Source organism: Xyrauchen texanus, chromosome 21 (assembly GCF_025860055.1).
Source record: "Xyrauchen texanus isolate HMW12.3.18 chromosome 21, RBS_HiC_50CHRs, whole genome shotgun sequence".
NCBI lineage: Eukaryota > Metazoa > Chordata > Actinopteri > Cypriniformes > Catostomidae > Xyrauchen > Xyrauchen texanus.
Genome location: NC_068296.1, coordinates 5,177,056 through 5,202,662, shown reverse-complemented (window position 1 = coordinate 5,202,662; position 25,607 = coordinate 5,177,056). Strand labels below are relative to the sequence as shown.

General features: G+C 37.3%; 1 pseudogene; it reads right to left on the bottom strand.

The window, feature by feature from the left end:
* Positions 1–8,006: 8,006 nt before the first annotated feature.
* LOC127661274 (zinc finger B-box domain-containing protein 1-like) overlaps positions 8,007–25,607 on the bottom strand; it is a 39,809-nt pseudogene continuing 22,208 nt past the window's right edge.

Here is a 25,607-nt window from a genome sequence, read left to right as displayed (position 1 = left end):
TGGATTCTGAAGGGCAGTCCAATCTCCCAGCATCTTCAGCGGGAGCTATCGTGAAGAGAGAAGCAAAGTACTTACGTAACTCCATCTGCTCCGCTGCAAATCAGAGACACCATTGAGTGAATGAGTCATAATCTGAGTGGCAGCTAAATAGATTTATGATCCGAGTGAAGCACTGAAACATATCGGCACAATGATCTTTGTGAGCAATGCCTTCCTGCTGTAAATGTGTCTCTTTACTCATATACAATTTTTAAGATAAGGCAGTACAGAAATTTCAACATATTTTAGAGTGACAGATCTCCAACTAAAAACAGATGGCGCTTCATGAAGATTAATTTAATAATTTAAGATAATTGAATACATAGTTAACATATACAACTTACTTGCAGAATATACCATGAGGAAGTTCGAAATGTAGATGTAAATATCAAAGCAAGCCACACTTTCAACCAAAACGATCATAAACCTTCCTCAAAACTAAATGTGCTTTTCAAAATCATTAATCAAAACAAAATCTTCAGACCAATCCTCAGAGTTGGGGAACATTGTCAGAGCAGAAGGAAGCAAGTCCAGAATAACCTTGTACGTGACTTGATTCATGCATCCTTCACAAAGACGAATCTACCCGATTCCAGTCTTGCTGAAGCACCCCAGATCATCACGATCCTCACCAAATTTCACAGTGGGTGTGAGACACTGTGGCTTGAAAGCCTCTCCACGTCTCCGTCTAACCATTAGATGACCAGGTGGAGGATCGGTGATGATCTGGGGGTGCTTCAGCAAGGCTGAATTCTGGCAGATTCATCTTTGTGAAGTACGCATGAATCAAGCCACGTACCAGGTTATACTGGACTTGCTTCCTTCTGCCCTGACAATGTTCCCTAACTCTGAGGATTGGTTTTTCTAGCAGGACAATGCTCCATGTCACACAGCCAGGTCAATCAAGGTATGGACGGAAGACCACAGGATCAGTTCCCTGTCATGACCAACCCAATGTTCAGACCTGAACCCCATTGAAAACCTCTGGAATGTGATCAAGAAAAAATGGATGGCCACAAGCCATCAGACAAAGCCGAGCTGCTTGAATTTTTACATTAAACATAACATTGCATTATTTTTGCATTATTTTTAATAGAAGTGCTTTCGAACAAAATCTTCTGAGCGCAATCTGAAACAACACTGGAGATATTTTTGTCAAATGAAGTGCTGCACGTCAGAACATTACAAATGTGAGATATACCTTTATTGCATTATAATTACTTATATTATTATTTAAATGCATTAAACATGATATTTTTTTAAATGTCACACGTTAAATTGGGCTTTTATTTTGGCGTTTCTGTGTGTTTTTGACAGTAGTTTCTCACCTTCAGATAAGTAGTTTGCTACTTGTCCGAGTGTGATTTATTAAACCCCATTAAATACATATATAGTCTGTATGTGCTGCACACTTTAGAGTGCTTTGCTCACTGTCATCTGTGACATACTGTGTAAAAAGTGGTTCTCAATCTTTTTTGAGTACTGGAACCACATCATATCTAAGGACCCCTGGATCCCCCACCCCCAACCCCACCTCTCTGTGATTTGATATAATATGCTACCTTAATTTTCTTTTATATTATATTATTATATTACAATTTAAATATTTTCATTGTATTGAAATTACATAAATCACAAAAGACATACATTTTCATCCCATATAAAATTTTATCAAAACATGATACCGTATTTCAATAACAGAACAGTATTTTAACAATTAATTTCTAACCATTTGTCTTACATTTGATTGTTAATTTGTTAAAAGGATTCAAATTACACTGACTTTTTTTTTTTATTATTAAACATTAACATGACTTTTACCCTGATTTTTTTTTTTTTTCTATTTTTGGAAATAATATTACCATAAAAAATATATAGGTCTATCTACCATTTTTTCTGGTATATGTTGCATTTCTAAAAAAAATTTCATCATCCTAATTTCCTAAAGGTGACAATTTATTGTATAGTAGAAACATTCAGATAGTGTACCAGATAATTTATACATAGCAGAATGGGTTGCAAATAACAGAAATTAACACAAAAACAGTCACTAACATTAATGAACGAATATAATACAATAATCATACTGTTGTACTCACAGACTAAAAGCTGTTTATTTGTTACAGGTTTTTTTTTTTATCATGAAACAAACAGAATGTGAAAAACTGTTACACACCATTACTTTAAAGCAAATTCTCCCAATAAAAACAAGCCCAAATGCACCATGATATGATTTATAGCATGCTGAGATAATCTCCATGGAGTGCATTTTAACATCTGATTCTGAGTGGCTGATGCGTAGTCAGACGGCTGCTTCTGGGTCCTAATGCCTTCTGTATGTAATGGTAGCCAGCTCCCCTGGCCTCAAGAGGCACTCTAGCGACTGTCACTGTAGCCTCCTCGTAAGTGTGCCCGCCTCCCATGCTAGAGACCCCGGTTTGAATCCCGTTTGTGAGCGGGTCGAGCAGGACTGGTTACACGTATGCAACCTCTGTCACTGCGACTCATACACACATGTGACTTATCTGTGTTTTTCTTCTCTCTCCCAACAACGCGATTTTCAAATATGTTTTGAATGATTCACATTTTATAAAAAAAAAAATATTGAATCACAGTCTTTTGTGGTTTAATAATCACACTTGGGACATATCGATATTTTGATTAGATTAATTGTGCATTCAAACGTTAATTTTCATCCCAAATATGTAAAATTCCATGACATTATGCATTTAACAGCTAATGCCATTTTTGTTTTCCGCATCTTGGAAATCATAGGGCCCTACATGTGGGAATGGCAGTATAAGCAGACTCTGATCGTTGAATTATTGAACATTAATTTACATACCTAGGTATAAAGGCCGCATCACCACACTACCAACTTTGTATTATTATTTTAAATCTGTGATCCGACCGTTGTCGTTGTCTAAAGTTTACTCAATAAACTTTAGATAACTCAAATGTTTTTGTAGTTAACACTACAGCAGTGTTGGAATGGGGAAAAAATTGCACTATATCAATATTTTTTTATTTTTTTTAAATGTCACACGTTAAATTGGGCTTTTATTTTGGCATTTCTGTGTGAAATCTGCTTTGCAAAATTCCAAGTTTTCCAGGATTTCAAGGATGCGTGGAAACCCTGTTAATTTATGTTAACTAGTGTAGATAAGTTTAGTTACCGAATACAACCCTATTGTAAAGTGATCCCACATAAACTCTTGTACATTGTTTTCCACTAAATATTCTGTTTCCAAGTGGAAATATTCCACTTTACAGAAGTTAAATGCTTCACGAATGCCATTCGTTTCATGTCTTTAAATGGAAGATTGGCCAAGACAAGCTCTCGACTTTGAGGCAAAGGCTGGACAACTACAAGTAATCACCAGCCAGTAGAACCCAAATCAGATGAAAGCCGACATTCGATTTGTCTGACTGAAAAGTAGCCAGAGTCAGAGTTCAGGTGCTGATGGTCTGGGTGACACAACTTCATGCGGGGACAGACGAAGAGAGATGGGCTGTTTCAGAAAGACTGAAGGTGGTCAGTACTCTGACTGCTGTACTCAACAGATCCTCTCTCAATCAGCTGTCAGGGGCTCCGTCAGGCGATCATCCCCCTAGCGTAATGAGAGCCGTTGGATTACCTGTCAGGGACGCATTGATGGATCAGAACCGCCGGCTGAGAGACGAGAGCTGCTCTCAGAGCTGACTCACGCAACTCAATTCTACAACTGTTTGAAATGAGTGCACATGTGTGGGTCTTTGTGAGTCACACCATCTGGCAAGTACAGACAGTGGAGTTTAAAAGTCTCCACTGTCTTTTTTAGGTTCTTTTAATGTATTTAGCTCTCACTATCTGTGCATTATCTTTATACAGATCTATTCAAATTGATTGCGTGTACTATGTGTTAGCATGTATTCTTGTTGAAATCTATACATAAAAGGCTAAATGAAGGCCTGGTAAAAAGTCTCCAATTAAGTTTTAATGAGACATACAGTGTGTGTGTGTGTGTGTGTGTGGGGGGGGGGGTTTATTCATTCCAAATGAATAAAAACATTTCTTAATTTTCTTAAATTTCTAAATGTCCAGTTTCTCTCAGAAAAATGTTTCCATTTGCCATTTCATGTTGTCTTTAAATGGAGGGAAAGCAACATAATTTCCAGTCAATAGAAAACAAAAGAGGCTGAATGGACTGGATGACCCAGATGACTTCCTGTGTGAAAGGAAGTTTCAGCTTAGCCCGCAGGTTTAGTCCTTTAAACCGTTTTCCTCTCTTTACCGATAATTTACCATACAAGAGCATTAGCAGAAAATCTGTCTGTCTTTGCACTGTCTACCCAAAAACAAACCCTTCCTCTCTCTTTTTCATTTCGCTCGTTTCTTTCCTTGAAGCCAACACTTGCTGCCTCAGCAGGCAAACCCCTTTTCATCATTGTGTGTGTGTGTGTGTGTGTGTGTGTGTGTGTGTGTGTGTGTGTGTGTGTGTGTATGAAGGGATTAGACACCCCTATAACACACTCCATTCCTCTCAAGTGTGAGCTACAGCCCTGGGCCTCATGTCTGCCCTCCTCCCACAAACACAAACACAAACAAACACAGCTTCCTGTTCGGTGATTTTCCACACACCCGTTTCAAAAGAAGGCAATTTGACGGATTCACAATTAGACCCTTTTTGAATAGCCGACCTAAATACCATCGCTGTCATGGATACCATAACATTCATGAAGCCTGAGATGCAGTTCAAAGCACTTCGCTGGGGTTTTTGTGTGTGTTTTGCTCGCTTTTGTCAAGGCTTTTTCATTTCGTAGGCGAGCGTTGCAATATTTTGCGAGCTGAACAACTGTGTCAATGGCTCAGTTCCGAAAACAAATGAACTGCCTTGCTATCTGCTGCCTACATAGGCAGCTGCCTTCTTAGGCAGCTTCTGAAGTAAAATGATTCCCTTATGAGTGACTGATTTGCTGCTTTACATAGGCAGCAATTCCACACCCCTTACAAATAGTTAACGTAAAATGCAGGAGACTTGACTCACAATTGATTTTAATAGAGTTTAGCGTTAGCATGTTGCTAAGCTAACAATGTGATACTCTAATGAGCTACAGCCCTGGGCCTCATGTCTGCCCTCCTCCCACAATACACAAATATTTCATTAATGGTTACATATATTCATAATAATAAACTAAAATCTGAATAAATAATGTTTCCACCAAGTTTTATAGTTAATTAGCTTAACTATAGGCTGTTTAAAAATCAACTTGGTACATTAATACAGAATTTGCTGTCACAGGTGTGCATATGTTGTCTATTTTACAATTGCTTTAAACTAATTGTTTTCTAATTGATTTGCATATGTAATTAGAAAGACAGAAAAAGAGAGAGGGGGGCCAAAAAAGTCCAAACTTTACACATCACACTTGTTGTTTTAGTCACTCTAACTGCACTACTTTCGAGATTTAAGCAAATTTAAGCAAATTACGAAAGAATTTGTATTGAACATAGACGCGTACGACTAAACGAAAGAACAAAACGGTTTAGTACAGAACTCAAGCTTGCCTATTGACATAATTCTGCCTTTGTTGTGTGTTCTTTCTGTATATTGTGTGAGAATAAAGGGCAGTTAGACTTCAGTGCATTTGAAACCCCCTAAACACAGCAGTCATTATCACAGTAAGCACAAGCCATGCAGTGCCACCGACGCACGCAACTCCTACAAGCCAAGAGCCAAAAACAGACAGAAAGAGAGAGAGAGAGAGACATAGACAGAGATAAAGTCCATGTCTCAGTTGTTTCAGAAGACAGAAAGTCATATATGAGTTGGGACTGGGAACATCACGAGGATTCATTTAGGGTGAAATATATCATTAATTAAAGTAAAGAATGGTCCGGTCTTCAATTTTCTGCACTAATAAAGGTCTGAACCACTGTTTGCATAATGCCTACTGTTTCAAATACAGTACTATTTCTAGGCAGTACACAGTATATACTGCACAGTATGCAGTAGGAAACAAAGCAGAAGACTTCTTTCATGAGGTTACAGCGACTAAAGGAGACCAGAGAGCCAGCTGCATACACATTTCACTTCTGCTCTCATTTACCATCAAAGCATTCCTTTGAATCCATATGTGCTTTATTAATATCCCTAATAGATTGAATTCCTTTTCTGTTGTCACATCACGTAGGCACTTCTGCAAACTGCGAACAGCACCTGAAAACACACATTCAGTCACTGAGGACATTTGTCATGCATGTATGTAGTTACCTGGCAACCAATCATCAAGTCTGTCACACTCGCAGTGTGTTATTTCAGTCAATGCCACATATGAGTACACATTTAGTGCAAGTATTTGTGTGTGTTCTGACAGCTTGCCATGGAAATAAGCACGATAGTTCTCATGAAACTGACACCATTTCCTTGCTTTAACATGTCCACACACACATTCGGCTGCGTATGTGTGTGTTTTCCAACAGTGTTGGAGAAATATTTTTTGTATTGCAGCTTAACATGCAGAGTAAGCCATCTGTATGTTGATTTCACCTAAATGTGTAACATTTCAATGCTTTTTTAAAACCAATGGTGTGAGTTTGAGGCAGGACTATCTGCTTGAGCAACCATTGGATTGCATTGATATTTTTGCAATTACACACTTCAGATTTCATTGAACTACAAGCTCCTAACTAGTCAACTACATTAAAGTTATATAAGAGGATGATAACTTTAAAAATATATAACTGTAAGATTATACAATTTATAGCACTGTCGATTTAATATGTTAATTCAGTGTGATTACTTATATAAAAAATAACGTGTTAAAACATTAACACAATGAAGGCAGTAAGCGAACTTCAGCTGTATAGGCAACGCACAGCTTAAGCAGCGTACACACGTGTTAACAGAAGTAGGAATGCCCACTAGTGACTTCTCAGCTTTATGGAGCGCAAATCCGAACTTTGGGATCTCAAGACGTGTTTATCTAAGTATTAAACTAAGTTAAACTTGACACAGTGACCTAAAAATGGTATGTATATGACGTAACCAAAGTGAGACACACAAAGCATCTGTCTGATGCAGGTGTACATTGACAGGTCCTTATGCATGCCTTAGGCAAGCCCTCCTAATAAATCTCAGACGGATGATGGAAAATGAATTGCTGTGAACTGTAGGCCAATGAATGGCTTATGTTCAATAATATGCAAATAAACAATAGATTGCATTCTAAAGCCACTTTTGGTATTGTCAATCAAAGCTTTAGTAGTCTGTCACAATAATGTGATGCATTTTAATTATATACTGTGTATATATATATATATATATATATATATATATATATATATATATATATATATACATATATTTGATAATTATTTAAATATAGCTATTTATAATTATTTCATCATTATATATTTAATTATTGTTATTTGAGGGGCTTTCTCTGCAAATATTAAAATATGCAATTCATTTGATTAAATTTTTTGTATCGATTAATAGCCCTAATAATTTATAATTTCATCAGAGAAATATTTGTATGGCACAAAATACAAAAAAGATTTTGGAATGAAAGAATCTTGATGTGGGATAAAACGGATAAAATGATACTAAACATAACTGAAATATAACTGCATCAAAAACATAGTGATGTACAGCAGCATATAAGTAAATACTTTACTATAAAAAATGACGTACATGTACTTCTGCAGAGATTTGAATCTGTGAAGAGTTTCTTTATTATATCCTGTTATAGATTTGCATGAACACTACAATGAATCAGACATTCTAACACTAAGTGCAATGAAAAGTTAATGGTAACTGAGACTAACATTCTGCTTGATATCTCCTTTTGTGTTCCACAGAAGACAGAAAGTCACATGGGTTTGGAACAATATAAGGGTGAGTAAATAATGACACACACACACAAACACACACACACATATATATATATATATATATATACAGTATGTTACTCCCTATCACTGGTTACCTGGACGAACTGTTGTTTATATGCCAGAGAATGCATTTCCTGCCTGCCTTCTGTCTCCACTCCTGCAGCGCCTCTTGAAATGACCTAGCGGACTCTTCTATATCAAAACATTCTTAGCAGAGAGATATCTTCCTTCTCAGCACCCTCCTCATCCTCCACGTCAACACAGTCATTTACAAACAACACCTGAGGTGATTTACACAGAGAACAGAATGAGAGTGACAGAAAGAATGAGAGAAAAAGACTAAATTAAATTTAGTTCATGTCCAAGTTTCAAGATGCCACTCTGTAAGGAAAGTTGAGTGCAGGGTTATGACATCTTTGTTATCTTTACTTGCTTCATCCCAGCAAAACTCAAAACAAATCTAATCAAGACAATGTAAGGAATAGACAGGATACTTGTTGAATAATGAATAAGAAAGGAAAAGTCCCACCTTTGAATTAAAGTGATAGTTCACCCAACAAATGTATATTCTGTTATCATTTACTCATCCTCATGTGAACATTAAAGATGTTGCTATAGAATGTCCAACACACTCTTTTCCCTTATGGGGAACGAGGCTGCTAAACTCCATAAATGACATACAGTAAATGCACTGCACACTGCAAAAAAATATCATCTTCATATTCAGTGTTTTTGTTTTGTTTTCCAGTAAAAATATCTTAACATCCTTAAAACAAGACACATATATGTGAGACACAAAATGACATAAGATATTAAGTCTTAAGAGAAACCTAGCTAAATTTTGTGATGTTTATGCTTAAAACAGAAAACTATTGACCAATCAAGTCAGAATACTGTAATCCCATTGGTAAATATTAGTTAGTTTTTTTGTTTTAAACATTAACCTTGCAGCATTTTGTTAGATTTCTCTGTAAACAAGACTTAGTATTTTGCTCTTCATATAAACATATTGGTAACACTTTAAAATAAGGTTCAAACATTAGTTAATGTATTAGGAATCATGAACTAACAATAACATATTTTTACAGCATTTATTAATATTGTTAATGTTAGTTAATAAAAATACAAGTGTTCGTTGTTAGTTCATGTTAGTTTAAAGTTCATTAACTAATGTTAACATATACCTAACTTTTAATTTAAAAAATGCATAACTATATGTTGAAATTAACATTGACCAAGATTAATAAGTGCTGTAAAAGTATTGATCATTGTTAATTCATACTAACAAAATGGAACCTCATTGTAAAGTTTTACCAACGCATTTTGGTTTAAGGATGTTCAGATAATTTTGCTGGAAAAGACGACAAAAATACAGATTAATAATAGGATTGTTTACATTGTATGACTCCTGCACTATATTCCAAGTCTTCTGAAGCCATATGATAGCTTTGTTTGACGAACTGACTAAAATTTAAGCCGTTATTCCCTGAAAATGCTCCCATACATTTTCATTTTATAAAAAGACAACTTTTATCACTTGTAACATGTAAAATTATAAAAATGTGATAGCATGTAGACAGTAGTCTCAAAGTTTATATATGTGCGTTACCCCAATGCCGTCAGTATTTGTTTCTATGTAAGCTCCGGGTGAGTGACATTTTTTTCAGTTTTTTTTTTATATTTTTATTTGTATTTTAGTAATGCATAAAAATGCATATTTTGAAAACGTTATTGGAAACATTTGTGAATAAAATAAAATATACATTTCATGTACATGTAATACTTGTTATTTTAACTTACATTTTAATTTATGAGAAATCTATTACACTTTTTTTCTTTTTTTTTTGGTTTTTGGTTTAGAGAACTCGACTTCAAAATTACTAGAAAATGCCCATCCTTAGACTAGAGGCACAAACACATAAAACAAGTTCTTCAACATGAGCACAAATTTGATTTGAAAACTATGGCAAAGAGGAAGATTTGAGCATTTCTGTCTGTTTCTCACACAAAACTATAGGATGGATTCAGAAGACTTGATGTAAAGTGCATAAGTTGTATGGACTACTTTTATGGCACTTTTGTGGTGCTTTTCATTTTTGGAGCATGAAAGCCCCAGTCCCTATTATGTAAAAGAACACTAAGGACATTCTGCAATATTTCTCCTTTTTTCATGGAATGAAAAAGTCATCTATGTTTGAAACAACAGCTACTGTAAACTTGCATGACTGGAAATAGCTACCAATATGGGCACCGAATGGACTGCCTTGCTTTAAAAGGACTTTGATCTGCCACTCCACATGAGTGACTCACTTGTGTGTGGCGTGTTTGGTTATGAGACATGGGCTGTATGTTTATGGCCGCTGGTCTCTGCTCCGTGGCCTCTCTTTCATCAGCAGATTTGGGGGCAACACCTTGAGTGGGTTGGCTCTCCTCGTCTGTTGCCTGCTGCTGGAGGCTACCCAACACATCCCGAGTGCTGATAGGGATCTGGAGCTCTGCCTGGTTACAGCACAGGAGGATAGAGCACAGGAGGATAGATTTCAATCACACCATTACATTCAAGGTGCACACATTTATCCTGTTAATGATCTGGCTAATTTAATGGTGTTAAAGAATGAATGCACACTCTATGTTTCAAGCATTCATACCAATCTTTAAAGTAATGTTCTGGGTTCAGAACAAGTTAGAAGTTGTTAACTTGTTAACTTCAGCATGGCATCTGTGCCATGCTGTCGATTACCACAGATTTAGATTCTCCCTTGTTTTTAAAAACAAGCAAAAATAGTGTTTACAGCACTGTAATGGACTTACAATGGAAGTCTATGGGGCAAGACATTGCACTATGATAAACAATCAAAAATACACACCGCTTCGAAAGTATAGCCACAAATCTAAATAAAATTGCTTGCCAACCTTGTCTTTGCAAAGTTGTATAAAATCGTTCAACTCCTATAATGACCATGTAAAGATGGCAAGCATGGAAACATTATAAAACACCACTTAAAAGGATTATATAGATAACATTATAACTCAAATAGCACACGTATGGAAGAATTAATAAAAGCACTTAACATAAATATCAGCTGCACCTTTCTGCTCATAAACCATTCATATTTGCCCATGTAAGCACATTACTGTATTCTAGGTTTGTGCATTATACTGGTACAGAAAAGATACTGTAGTACCAGGAATATAAAATACCACCATTAAAAATATAATTATGTAATTTCACAAAACTATCCTAAAATATTATTTACAATATATGTGTCACGATTCCCTTGTTGTCTGCCCTGTGTTTCACTAGTCTGTGTCAAAAACTACACTTCCCACAATTCCCGGCCCTCATCACTTCCAGCCCTGTGCCATTGTTCTCACTTGATTGTCGTTTGTTATCATCATGTCTCAACTGTTGTGATGTCGCTGATGTTTCCCGTGCTCTGATGTTCGCTTGTAGAACCGCTAGATCCATGTTTGGGTCATTTGTTCTGTTATGATTGCAGGAGGAGGCAGACAAGGGGTTTGGATCTACTTGCAGATTTATTAAATAAAAGTGTAAACAAGACAAAACTGGAACAAATGAACCATCCACGGGGGGAAACTGAAACTAAAACACTGGAACTGGGAATACACGGCTGGAATGAACACGGGAAGACAGGCATGGGAGCGAACATCAGAGCACGGGAAACATCAGCGACATCACAACAGTTGAGACATGATATAACAAACGACAATCAGGTGAGAACAATGACACAGGGCTGGCAGTGATGAGGGCCGGGAATTGTGGGAAGTGTAGTTTTTGACACAGACTAGTGAAACAAGGCAGACAACAAGGGAATCGTGACAATATGTTTAAATATTTTAATGGGTGTGTGTATTTTAGAAGTCAAAAAATATGATTTACCTTATAGTTAACAGTGAAAATGTAGATTGTTTAACAAGATAATACAGTACATGTACTTTTACAGTTAATCATTGTTAAAATTACGGTGAAAAACAATAATTGGGTGTTTAATCCCTTACGTGCCCCATCACATTTGATTATATTTTATTGAAATATCTATGAGTCTTCTTATTTTTTAAATCAGTTATGTACATTGGGGTATTTTATTAAATGTAACTGTTTTTCTTTTTATTATTATTATTATTATTTTATAGTGTGGTATTGTACCAAAGCAAACTTATAGCATTGGCAAATAGAGACAAATATAAATACTTTTCTGTGGTAATCGACAGCATATCATAGATGTTGTCCACAGAGCTTAACTTATTTTGAACCAGAGAAATTCCTTAAAATTTAAACCAGAAAATAGAAAACTAACAGGTAGCATTATAGGGAGCATTAATTTTATCACATTCACACCAGGTAATTGTTCTTTTTATTACTGATTGCACAAACATCATCAAAGCTCTCTGTTAAAATAAATCAATAAATAAAAAGTGAAATAGAATAATAGCCCTGAAGAAAAGCTTGATTAAATCACGCAATAACCGGTAGCCGGTCGACTAATTCTTCTTTATGACATCATGTCCTTAAGATAACATTGTTGTTCACCTTTACGGTGGAAATGACTGCTGAATAATGTTGAGACGCTTCTGATATCACCAGATAAGGCCTGTACTATCTTTGTGAATACATTGTTATTACATGCTCCAACTAGATGCAACATTAGCTAAATTAATTAGTTTATTGCTCCTTATCGACAGTTAATGTTTGCAGACAATAGATAAAAATAGGAAATGTTGTTGTGTGCATTTTTAAAATTCAAACAAAAGCAAGTGAATCAAAGCAGAAGGAGAGACAAAAAAAAAAATCAAGCACAACTCGAGGACAATAATATTAATATTTGTTCCCCTTATCCCCTATGGAGGCAAATTAAACAGGATTACGATGCGCAGAGCTGCTTCAGAGCTGAGCGTCTTTCAAATGCAATTCTCGTTTTTCTGCCAAGACTGAGTACTTCCTCTAAGTAGAGCGTTCCAAAACCAAGTGAGCTGCCTCCATAGTCAGTATTTTAAGGCATTAAAGGTGTGCTCCTAATGCGAAGGCTGTTCCAAAAGGTAGGCGGCATAATTATGCCATTACCTAAGATAGCCCATTTTTGACAAATTTGAAAGCAACATTGCTTCGCAGAGATGGATAATGCTTTGTGATGAGCTAAATGAAAAAAATAAACCGAAGAAAAACAAAAGAAAAATACTTTAACCCAATAGGTTCATTTTTATGCATTATGTAAACATACACTCATTAGTGTATTGCGTTATTAGCTTAGCACCATGTTAATTGGTGTTAACTAGCGTTGCAAATTCTGATGCATCTTAGTAAATCAGAATGGTTAAATTATTCGGTTCCAAAAACTATTCACAACCGAGTGAACACTCAAAAGTTTTCCTGGAACTCCCCACGTGGCTTTTTATAAAATTTTGGTGGTAGTCATTTATAGATTAAACAGATTGTGCCAAATGTTGTGTTGTTCCAACATTAGCCTATTATTTACAACAACCTTATTGTTAACCACATATACTCTAGTGCATATATGGGCTGCCGCCTGCAATTGTTCACACTCAGATATTAAAACCTCAAAATTTACATATAGATTAATTGCAAAAAAAGTGTCTAATTTTTCAGAGAACCCCCAAATAAAATATAAAATACTCCAATTATTCATACAAAATATTGTGTTTATAATCTTATGTGTCACAGTGTGAACCCTTTTTTGTCGTCTTTCCGTGTCCACTCTTATGTTGAAATTTATTTTTGGTCTTTCTCGTCAAGCCTGTGTTCCTGATTTCATCCCTCATTGTTTCCAGATGTCTCTCCTTTAGTCATTAGCAGGGCTGGACTGGTAATCTGGCATACCAGGCATTTTCCCGGTGGGCCGACGCACTTTGGGGCCGAACAGGGGCAGACTGGCCATCGGGAGAACCAAGTGGGCCAGTGGGTCGGCCGCGATAAGCTAAAATGAACCAAGCGTTATGCAGAACGGACCACAAAACGGCACCGCGATATGCAGAAAAGGACAACGAACACGCCCCTCCAACAACTTTTGGAACAACCCCCCTGCTCAACAAGTTTTGGGCCAGTTGCCATGTAAAATCCCGAGCCAATTTCTCTTCCCAGTCCAGCCCTGGTCATTAGTCTTCATGTTTCACTTGTTTGTATGTCTGTATGTAGTGTTACTAGCAGCATACTGCTGTAGAGTTTAAGTGACCTTATTCGTATGTTCACAACCTTCATTGTATGTGCTTCATTCATCTTTTGTTCATTATTAAAATACTGCACTTGGGAATTTTTTAGACATTTCCGTTGAAGCAAAGAATTATGGGTTGTGAGTTCCCACGAAGGATACACCTCATGCATCTTCCAAATTCCTGTGTAAGAAGGTCGCATTCGAAGGCTGCATTCGAAGTGTCCTACTCGGTTTTATGAAATGAGACAGCCTCGATGACGTATACGGCCGACAAATGCAACCTCCGGAGGACGCAGCCTTCCAAACGAGACACAGCCATTATTACAAACAAAGTAATAATACAATACAACAATACAAAGTAACTAATTTTGTAAACATGTAATTCTGGTTATGTTCACTCTACCTCACTTTGAAAAGTTTAATTTTATTCCACTAGATCAGGGGTACTCAATAGGCGGACCGCATTCGGACCGAAGGACAACTCGATCCGGACCAAGATCTAAATCTTTGTGCTAGTTATCTGACACCTGGCTAAGGGATTATGTAAGCATATGTTTATATAAGCTTGGTGTGAATGGCCCTTTAAACAAATGTGTTAAATGTCTGCAACAAAATCATATGAACTAGCAAAAAGATAAGCAGTATTTATGCCCCGTCCCGCTCAGCGCACGTTGCCACTCCGCCCTGCATTAATGTGAGTAGACATGAGGTGCCGCAAAGTAGAGCTTCAGACGTGGTTATTTTAATGACAGTAGACTGTGGCAGAGACATAAGGAAAGCAGCAATATTGATGGATACTGGCATCTTTCGCTAAAATACGCAGCAGAAAATGAGAATTCATCTTCATGCGTCTATGAATTCGAGAGCTCAGCTAAGCCAGGTTTGTGACAGGACATTAATTTAATGTGGTTTCTGAGCGCCTTTAGACTAAGATTTTTTTTTCACATTCTCTGGCATGGATGTTAAGGAAAGACAACCACAACTTTGAAATTACAAGTTCTCTGCTTATGCCAAGAATGTTTACATTATTTGATAGTCAGCCCATTCTTATCTACAGCAGATGGAATTTTTAATCTTCACTGTTGCGATGTTTATTGTTTGTTTGTTGTTGGTTCTCACTTTGAGGAAAGTTGTATATATACTGTATATACACTGATCAGCCACAACATAAAAAACACTGTCAGGTGAAGTGAATAACATTTATTATCTCATTACAATGGCACGTGTCAAGGGGTGGGATATAATAGGCAGCGAGTGAACAGTCAGTTCTTGAATTTCATGTGTTGGAAGCAGGAAAAATGGGCAAGTATAAGGATCTGAACAAATGCATATATGTAAATGTAAATGTAACTTTGACAAGGGCCAAATTGTGATGGCTAGACGACTGGGTCAGAGCATCACCAAAACATCAGGTCTTGTGAGGTGATGCATTATGTAATGAAGGCAAGCTGGTGGAAGAAGTGTGATGCTTTGGGCAATGTTCTGCTGGGAAACATGGCATTCATTTGGATATTACTTTGAACCCATACCACCTACTTAAAGATTGTTGCAAACCATGTACTCCCCTTCATGGTAACGGTATTCCCTGATGAAAGTGGCATTTTCAGCAGGATAATGCGCCCTGCCACACTGCACAGATTATTCAGGAATGGTTGACTTGGCCTACAAATTCCCCAAAACTCAATCCAACTGAGCATCTATGGGATGTGCTGGACCAACAAGTCCGATTCATGGAGGCCCCACCTCACAACTTACATGACTTAAAGGATTTGCTTCTAACGTCTTTGTGCCAGATACCACAGGACACCTTCATAGGTCTTGTGGAGTCCATGCCTCAACGGGTCAGAGCTGTTTTGGCAGAACGAGGGGGATTTACACAATATTAGGCAGGTGGTTTTAATGTTGTAACTGATCGTGTATATATATATATATATATATATATATATATATATATATATATATATATATATATATATTAAAGCTGTCACAATTAATACATTAACGTATGCAATTAATTAAAGAAGTTTAACACAATCATTTTTCTTAATCGCGATTAGCGCATTTACCATTAATACAGCATAAACACTGGTGTGAAGGGCAGAAACTTTGTAATGTGTCCACCCGGAGTCATTACAATGACACACACGCCACAGAGCCTTCTACCAAGGAGAGCCTTCAAGCTAAGCATTAAAAATCATTACGCTGCAGTCCCATAGATATTTTGTAGGCGGAACTGACTGAACACACTAGTTGAAAGTTACGCTCCTTTGATAGAGGAGGTTGTTATCTCAGTATATAAAATAATCTCTTACAGCACTTCCCTGTCAGTGATAAAATTATGGAGAATGGACCTCTGAACACTATTTGATGTTCAAAACAAGGAGAGGTCGGATTCAAATCACGTTTAAATCACTTTTTAATTACCACAGAAGAACACCAAGTCTCAACTATCACCAAAACGCAGAATGAGACGTTTTTGTTTACAAGAGCTTTTCATGATGTGTTCAAAGTGGCGAATGATGCTGCCGTTGCAGCTTTGACACGAATCATGAATGCAGCTTCACGATTGCTGTAACAAAGTAGCTATATTCTACCTGCCAATTACTATAGTGGAGGATGAATGTTTAAGGGATTTAATGCCCATTACAATAAATATGCAACCTATGTGGAGACTAGTTCTTTTAATAAGTCAAACTCCCACTTAGACTTAGATGTTATTTGAATTGGTGATATTTTAGTGCATTGTCTTCATATTGTAGAAGGCTCTGTTTGGAAAATGTTAATAATGCATTATATTGCTACATGCTGTTTTGTTTTCTTTCCTAAGATGGAAATAAATGAATTTTGACAAGAAAAGGAGTATATATAGTGTCAAATTTCAGCACTTTTAAAATCTGTGATTTATCGCAATTACAAAATGTAATCGACTGACAGCACTAATAAATATATATAAACTCAGCAAAAAAAGAAATGTCCCCTCACTTTCAACTGCTTTTACTTAACATGTGTAAATATTTGTATGAACATAAAAAGATTCAACAACTAAGACATAAACTGAACAAGTTTCACAGACATGTGACTAACAGAAAGGGAAAAATTTGTCCGTGAACAAACGGGGGTCAAAATCAAAAGTAACAGTTAGTCTCAGGTGTGGTCACCAGCTATATTAAGTACTGCAGTGTATCTCCTCCTTATGGACTGCACCAGATTTGCCAGTTCATGCTGTGAGATGTTACCCCACTCTTCCACCACAGTTCGGACAGTTCTGGGGAAAATGGCTCTAGCCCTCTCCCTCCAATCCAAAAGGTCCCAGATGTGCTTAATGGGATTGAGATCCGGGCTCTTCGCTGGCCATGGCAGAACACTCACATTCCTGTCTTGCAGGAAATCACGCACAGAATGAGCAGGATGGCTGGTGGCATTGTCCTGCTGGAGGGTCATGTCAGGATAAGCCTGCAGGAATGGTACCACATGAGGGAGGAGGATGTCTTCCCTGTAACGCACAGCTTTGAGATTGCCTGCAATGACAACAAGCTCAGTCCGATGATGCTGTGACTCAACGCCCCAGACCATGACGGATCCTCCTCCTCCAACCTCTTGGAACTATAACTGAATACCCCTGCACTAGATGGTAGCAAGCATTGACAAAAATATTTGTTTCTCTATCACATTCCATAACAATATACAGATCTGAAATGTAGGTGGCGCTCCGATGCATTTTAACCCTCACATATGTTCTCGTCCATAGACATTCAGTCTAATTTTCAGTTCATGTTTCGCCCTTGTTGTTTCATTGAATATTAGCCTCTGAGTGGACTAAAAGCTCAATCTAAGTGTCATTAGAAAGCTGAGATCATCCCCTTTATGAAAACATATTTTTGTTATGATTTGTTTTGCATGCTTCTCCTTCTGGAAGGCATATTTTAGAAACAACAATAGTTAAAGTGCTCACAGACAACACATATTCACTGGCTTTTTAGCACCATGTCAATTTTCAGTGGGCCACCTTTACCTGGGTTATTTTAGGGCATTTTATAGAAGATACAAACACTCTAATCTTTGTTATTGTGTGCATTCCACAGGAAAAGTTAGAAAAAAAATACTGATATGGTCATTTTGGACAGGATAAAACGAATCCCGTCTTTATAGTGGTTTATGACATCACAAGGCTCATTGATACAGGGTTGCCATTTTACTGATGGCATGTCAGAGGATGTATATTAGGATGGGGACACATTTTTTCTTTTTCTTTTCCTACTTGATTACCTGGACCTGTGCTATTTCATCTCTGCCTCCCCTGTTTTTGGCTTCAAGCACATGATTAAACTTAGCGAACCTTTTTCTTTATTACATCCGTAACATCATCTTGTAATATAACATAGGCTAATATATTATTGTAACAGTCATTGTTAATGAACAAGTGCAGTCTTTCTACTTTTCTTAGATTTATTCTTGGCCGTACAACAGGTAAGAGGCAACACAAAGCTAACGGACAATTCTTTCTCAAAATCTTTCCCTCACTACTCACATTTTCGTGATGAAGCACCCCCTTTAACCCTTTTGGAGAGTTTAAAGGGTTAAAAACATCATTAACTTTAGTGTTCCCAACATTAATCATAATTATTATTAATAAGTAATGGATAATGTACGGAATTGGAGCAGAGGGGTTTAGTATCACCCTAAAGGGGTATAATTTTGCATTAATGACCGGCTGACATTTAACAGAAAATATAATGAACATTAAATAATGATTTGAGTTGAAATTTTGTTATTATGTGACAAAGAGATCGCAGCGTCTACAGAAATGGCTGTTGGTATTTATATTGCGAAAATAACCATCTGACTGCTCATTATCGTGCTTAAGTAATCACAGAGTGACACTCACAATTCCTGAATGACCAGTGAAATATAATTTTATCCCCAGTATTCAGAAAAATTGTACTGCTGGATGGCACGATTGACCGGTCAGAACAAAAACAACAGAAAACAATAGGAAATTATTAAAGTGGATGAAGTTGTGCATTTTTAAAAGAGAGACAAAAAGAGTGAATCAAAAGCAGATGGTGGGATGAAAAAGACAAAGCAAGATTAGGGGGCCATTCACAGTGAACGCGTATCAGTGCCTATCTGCGCTGTTTTAAAAAAGATTATTATTTAAACAGTGATGGACGTCTTTGGCTATTGTGCCACACCTCACTGTTTTTTCAGCGTCTTCAGTTTTTAAGATGTTGTTTCCAACGACGTGTGCGACGACACATTCAGTGTGAACGGCCCCTTAGATGGCAGCTGCCTGTAGGCACTAGGCAGACAGGCAGCTCACTAGGTTTTAGAACAGAGCTAACAGATCCTTCTCCTCCATCTGTGCTTGTTTGCTTGAGTCTGAGTAACTACTTTAACGTCATCCAACATTCAGCAGTGCTGAGCATCACGCAAGGCTGAGAATGAAGCTCCGGGGTGCACATGTGCTGCCTAATGCCACGTAACTGGATATAAACATGAGGACGGATGTGAGGGGCTTATGTAGGTCTCCCGCAAGGTCATCAACTCTCAGGATGAGTTAATCTCCACACCTTGCCAGGATACTTGTAGTGTGCAACTTTTGGAGTGAACTTACATGATCTGGTCCACATTAACGACACATACACACTAATATACAAACACATTTATGCACATATGTGGAGTGGTATTGACCCAAGGGTCATGGAGAGTGTTTGTTTTCTGTATGCACTGGGGTTGGCGCTGAGCTTGAAATGAAGGTCATAGCTGATATCTTCCAGTTGTTTCAACACAGTCTGACTGACCCTAAGGTTGAAGTTACCACTGATATGCACACCAACGCAAAAGCGACCTATGCACTAATGCTAATTAGACCGTTGGGGAGCAGTTGTGGGGGGGTGGTGGTGGTGGTGTAGTGGGCTAAAGCACATAACTGTTAATCAGAAGGTCACTGGTTCGATCCCAACAGCCACCACCATTGTGTCCTTGAGCAAGGCACTTAACTCCAGGTTTTTCTGGTGGGATTGTCCCTGTAATAAGTGCACTGTAAGTCCCTTTGGATAAAAGCGTCTGCCAAATGCATAAATGTAAATGTAAGTTCTATTTTTTTTGTCTTTTAGAGCTATAGGATTCATGCCATTTCCAACCTGGTCTCATAGAAACATACATTATTGCAAAACCATTTTTATGTGGTGCATTGAACTTATCACTGAAGTTTCCAGGTGAAAGTATGTATGCAGTATGCATCTGTTTGTTCAAAGGACTATAAAGTTCCCTACAGCCCCCCTGTCTCAATCACTGATTGTCTGATAAGGCAAAATGATGGATGTATTGACCGGCATCAAACACCTCACCACGGGCAGCTCAAGTCTCCAAAACAAACTCCAGATAATGGGGGCGAGCCTGTGGGTTTGAACACACATCTGTTGTCCTCCTGGCATGAGTGAGTGTGTGTTTGTGTGGCTGCTCTCTAACCCGGGAACAGGTGTGTGTAATCAGAGTTGGTTTAAAGTGAGCAGATTGCCTACTAATGGTGACCAGCCACTCTGTGTTCCGAGAAACTGAATTGAAGAGGGAGTCGGAATCTGTTTGGTGGCATGTGGTGACAGTTCCTCTCTGTTGCTGCTGTAGGTGTGTGTATGTTTGCGTGGGATGGACGGGGAATGTCAGAACACCTCCTCACCTGTACGGTGATCATCCAACGGTGCATTAGTGCCCCCTTCTGGTGGAATCTGATGAAGCAGACGACACAGTAATCATCTCAACATTCTGAACACATCTGAAGCAAATAGTGAGTGAAATGCATGTGGAAATGCTTCTAATTTGCATTTTTCTAATTTAATACTGTTTTTTGTGTCATTACAAATTCTACTATCTGCAGAACAAGTTCAGTGAAAAGTTTAATCGAAAAAATTATCAATATAGCATGGTGTTCCACCTTTTTGCTTTAATGATAACATGCACTCGAGCTGGCATGAACTCCAAAAATGACACAAATGTACTTATTTGATTACTGGCATTACATTGTAATGTTTCCTTTCTTTTTCTTTTTTTACTTCCTATTTATTTGTTTCCCAGCTTTTCAATGTGCCCTCCACTGTCTAAGGAATATTCCGGTTCAATACAAGTTAAGCTCAATCGACACCATTTATGGCATGATGTTGATTTAAAAAAAAATAAAAAATGAATTCGCTAGTCCCTCCAAAAAGCACAAATCCTGGTTACAGCGAGGCACTTACAATGGAAGTGAATGGGGCCAGTCCATAAATGCTAAAATACACAGACAATTATAGCCACATGATGCAAACAATATGCATGTTAACATGATGTTAGTGAGATAAAATCGCTTATCTGTAGTTATCCAATATTACATTACAACAAAACCAGTTTTGGATATAATTTAGACAGATAGGTTAGTAAGTGATTGTAATGCAGTTCAATGGAAAGGAGGAGGCGAGAACCGGCTTGACGACATAGATAATATTTGAATTATTAACTTAAACAAAAGACACACACACACACACACACACACACACACACACACACACACACACACACACACACACACACACACACACACACATGTTGTGTTTCCATGTTTATGGGGACTTTCCATAGACATAATGGTTTTATACTGTACAAACTTTATATTCTATCCCTAAACCTAACCCTACCCCTAAACCTAACCCTCACAGAAAACTTTCTGCATTTTTACATTTTCAAAAACATAATTTAGTATGATTTATAAGCTGCTTTCCTCATGGGGACCGACAAAATGTCCCCACAAGGTCAAAAATTCCGGGTTTTACTATCCTTATGGGGACATTTGGTCTCCACAAAGTGATAAATACACGCTCACACACACACACACACACACACACACACACACACACACACACACACACACACACACACACACACACACACACACACACACACACACACACACACACACCCGTAAACGATCTCTCTCTCGTCGCACCACCGTCCACAATCGGCCTTTATCCCTCTAGGAGGCTTAATTAGCCTGATAAGGGACCGGGTGTGTATAATCACGACCCGGCCCCACCCTCCGCCCTGTCACAGCGATTTTATCAAACTAAAATCATGTTAACATTTCAAATGTTTACATCTTGTGGCTATACTTTTGAAACAATGTCTATTTAAGTGATTATTCCATTGTAAGTGCCTTCCAGTAACCAAGGGGCAAGTGGAATTTTCTTTTGTGCTAACCAAGATTATGCCACAAAACCTGTTGATTGAGCTCAACTTGTATTGGACACGGGATATTCCTTTAAAAACAATTACATGAACACAGATTACTTACAGCAACAGGTGTATTTACAAAAATTGTAATGTCAGCCATAATATTTTAAATAACTTGCACATTTTGCATCCTTTAAACTTAAACTCAACACGATACATATTAAAATGGAGAGATCTTTAGGGAGCTCATTATTTTGTTACTGATTGTTAATGAGCTCGAAGGGTGATAGGAGAGCCGTTTGATGGGCAGACAGGTAGAAAGACAGACGGCATAACAGTGCAGGAATTTAAAGAAAGGTCATAATGATCAAACAGAACCAAAGAGCCACTTGTTAATTAATCCACCCTTCAATGCTGTTTTATTTAATTCAGTCTGAACTATAGGACTTGACGGACTAAGCCAGGCTGAATGTCGACATACCCTCTCTCTGTGTGTGATGATACATCACCTTGACATAAGAAATGTATGGTGGAAGAGTTTGGTATGGTGGAAGAGTTTGAGTTTCTCAGGACAAAACATGCTACGTTTATTCTCTATTGCTAGTATAGCAATATACTAGTACTAGTACAGTATAAAGGCTGTAGAGTGTGCACAGTAGACCATGTGAATTTTCTGCATTCATAGAATACTTAGATGACTTAGTACATTTTCCGAAGTGTGCAGTATATAACAAAGCAAAACTGCAATGACTTACAATTTCAATGTGACAAAATGAACCAGAAGCAATATTAGGTGCGATTTAAGCATTTGATCAGACTGATGTTTTTACACAAAATAGCTGGATGCCCTTGCAAAATTTAAAATGCCAATTGATAAACTTACAGTTATTTGGTCATATAACAAACATTCTGCATACTAATGTTTGAAATATTTATTGTTGCATAATACATCAAATGTAAAATTTTAAGATGAATTATCACAATGTTCTTTTTATAAAAAATTATAATAATTATATTTCAATGGCAAAATTTCTAAATGTATCTTGATTAAAGGATCAAAAACCGAGATAGCTGGAATACGTGGACAGGCAATCTTACGCTGTATTGTTGCATAATGCATACTTTTTACATACTATTTAAAAAAAGAGTATTTTGAATTCAGTGTATACTGGATAGTATGCAATAAGTTGTACACTACTATTCCATTCTGAACATAGCCAGAGCTTATACAAGATAAGTTCCTGTAGGGAGTTTTTGCAAGGTCTTTGCACACCAAACACAAATGTTTGGTGCGATTTCTCAACGTGATCAACATTTTGAACCGAAAGAATGGATTCCTAATGAGCAGGGTTGTGGAGTTACGGAATACATGTAATGGGAATACATATTTAAAATATAAAATAACTGTATTCCACTACAGTTATGATTTAAATCATTGGTAATTAGAATACAGTTACATTCATATTTTGATTACTGAAGAGTTTCCTTTCAATTTATTGTCATTTGTTTCATTTAATATTTAGTCCTTTCAGATGGAAAACATTTATACATATAAATGATGCAATCCAAAGTGCATTTGAACAGCAGTGAAACACTTTCTTATGATGTGTTGAATTCTTTCGAGCAGACAGAGAAGTAAGTTTGAAGTAAGAATAAACAGAAATAAATTGTCAGCTTTATTCTAAGATGAAATGCTATTTCTAGCCATTTTACGTGCTTGTTCTTGATAATAATTTTTGTAATTGTTTTCCTGTAAAAATATCTAAAAATCCTTGAAACAAGATACATTTGATTACTCTTGTTTTAGAAACAACACAACATAACATATTTAGGTTATTCAGAGAATGTATTTTTAACATGTGTATTTTGTCTTACTGTACTGACGGAGTTTTTATAGTCAAAACAAGTGAAAAAATCTGCCAGTGTTGAAGAAGTAATCCAACGTATTTAGAATACATTACTGACCTTGAGTAATCTAATGGAATACGTTACAAATGACATTTTACAGCATGTATTCTGTAATCTGTTGTGGAATACATTTCAAAAGTAACCCTCACAACCCTGCTAATGAGCCATTCTCACCTGGAGAGAATGTTCCCACCGAATCGCGCTGTGATGAAGAAAAGCCCTAACCAATAATATAGAAGTTTAGATGTCAGGACCAATGCAACTGATGGCGCTAAACCACAGAAAGCTGTTCAGCACCGACATTAAATGCTGAAATAACTTGAGGAAGAAATCCTGAAACAGCAGTGAGGATGTGTTTTCATTTACATTAAATGCCATAAAAACTGTATAAGGGTTCTCTTAAAATGTAAATGATATTGCTGCATCACTGCCTTGTATCACTCTTTTAAAAATTGATCTTATGTGGAATGTCTTCATAATTTATTCCAGCTGCATTGTTTTGCTTTTGCATTTAATCTTACGCGAGTTCTGTTATATCTTTAAAGGGGTCATGACATGAGAAACCAAATTTGCCTTGATCTTTTGGTATATAAGAGGTCTTTGTATCATTAAAACGTCCTGCAAGTTTAATATTTTAAGACGTCCTCCCCATTCTAAACGAATCATTTATTTAATCAAGCTCAAAATACAGCTCGTTCTGGATTCATGGTTAGAAGTGACGTGTCGGTTAGAAGTGACGTACCAGCGTTTGCATATGACCGCCTCCAGCACAAGATAACTACGCTTTAAGCGCAAGACAACTACGCTCATTTCAGTATCGCCGTCGCCTCACAAGTGTTCAGTCGATGGACAGCGAGCTCTGACAGAGACTACTTGTGCACAGGAAAATTACGATGCCACACAGATGTGCTGTTCCTGGCTGTGGTCAAACAAAACCTCTGAATAAGCTGCCGAAAGATCCAGACGTCAGGGAAAAATGGATGCAGTTTATTTTTTGAGGACGTTCCAGTCACGGCAGTGTTAACTTAAGCGTTTGTTCTGTACATTTTAAGGATGACTGTTTTGAGAACAAATCTCAATATGATGCTGGCTTTGCCAGAAAACTGTTGCTCAAAGATAAGTCCGTGCCGACTATTCTGGGAACAACGACGACGCAAACTGTAAGTAATCTATTTTAAACTTTAAACTACTTTTTAAAGCGCAATTTCATTCATTATGAATAATCACAGTGTTTTTACTTAGTTTACTTGCATATTGTTCTGGCTGGGGGCGTCAATAATTGATACATAGGCACTGACGTTAGCCAATCATAACAGTGGGCGTTAACACTGAAGTCTTAAATGGAAAACGCCCCCAAAACAGACTGTTTGAATCAGAGGATGAGAAACAGGGTG